The sequence below is a fragment of the Mandrillus leucophaeus genome, unplaced genomic scaffold (genome assembly GCF_000951045.1).
Source record: "Mandrillus leucophaeus isolate KB7577 unplaced genomic scaffold, Mleu.le_1.0 Scaffold1478, whole genome shotgun sequence".
Classification (NCBI taxonomy): Eukaryota; Metazoa; Chordata; class Mammalia; order Primates; family Cercopithecidae; genus Mandrillus; species Mandrillus leucophaeus.
Genome location: NW_012101452.1, coordinates 98,559 through 99,560, shown reverse-complemented (window position 1 = coordinate 99,560; position 1,002 = coordinate 98,559).

Below are 1,002 nucleotides of genomic sequence, written 5' to 3'. Positions count from 1 at the left end.
ACCAATCCTCCTCAAACTATTTCAAAAACACATAAGAGAAAGGAATGCTTCCAAACTTATTTTGTGAGGACACAATACCAAACAAGACAAGGATCCACCACCAACACCACAAAACTATGGGCCAATATCTGTAATAAACATAGATGCAACAATCTTTAATAAAATGTTAGCAAACCAAATGCTACAGCACATCAAAATGTAATGCACCATGATCAAGTGAAATTTATACCAAAATTCAAGGATGCTTGCATACACATATCAATACACTGAATACTTTGCCTCAGTAGAATGAAGGACAAACCCATATAACTAGGTCAATAGATGTAGAAAAAGTAATTGATAAAATTTAACATCTGTTCATATTAAAAACTCTCAACAAACTAGACATAGAAAGATCATTCTGTAAAATAGTAAAGGTCATATGTGACAAACCCAAAGCTAACAATATACTGAACGGACAAAAGCTGAAAGTTTTTTCTCTAAGACACCGAACAAAACAAGAATGTTCACTTTCACAAATCTTATTGAACATGAAAGTCCTAATCAGTAATCTGGCAAGAGAAAACAAAAACAAAAACAGACATCCAAATTGACTTGCAAAAGGAAGTTAAATTGTCCACTTTGCAGATGATATAATTTTTTATATAGAAAAACCTAAAAAAGACTCCAATAAAAGACTGTAAGAACTCATAAACAAGGCCAGGTGCTGTGGTTCATGCCTGAATTCCCAGCCCTTTGGGAGGCCAAGGCAGGTGACTCTCCTGAGGCCAGGAGTTCGAGAACAGCCTGGACAACATGGTGAGACCCTGTATCTACTAAAAGTGCAAAAACTAGCCCGTGGTGGCATGCGTCTGTAGTGCCAGCTAGTCTGGAGACAGAGGCAGGAGGATCGCTTGAACCCAGAAGGCAGAGGTTGCAGTGAGCTGAGATCACGCCATTGCACTTCAGCCTGGGCGAAAGAGCAAGACTCCATCTAAAAAAAATAATTAACACACAAAAATC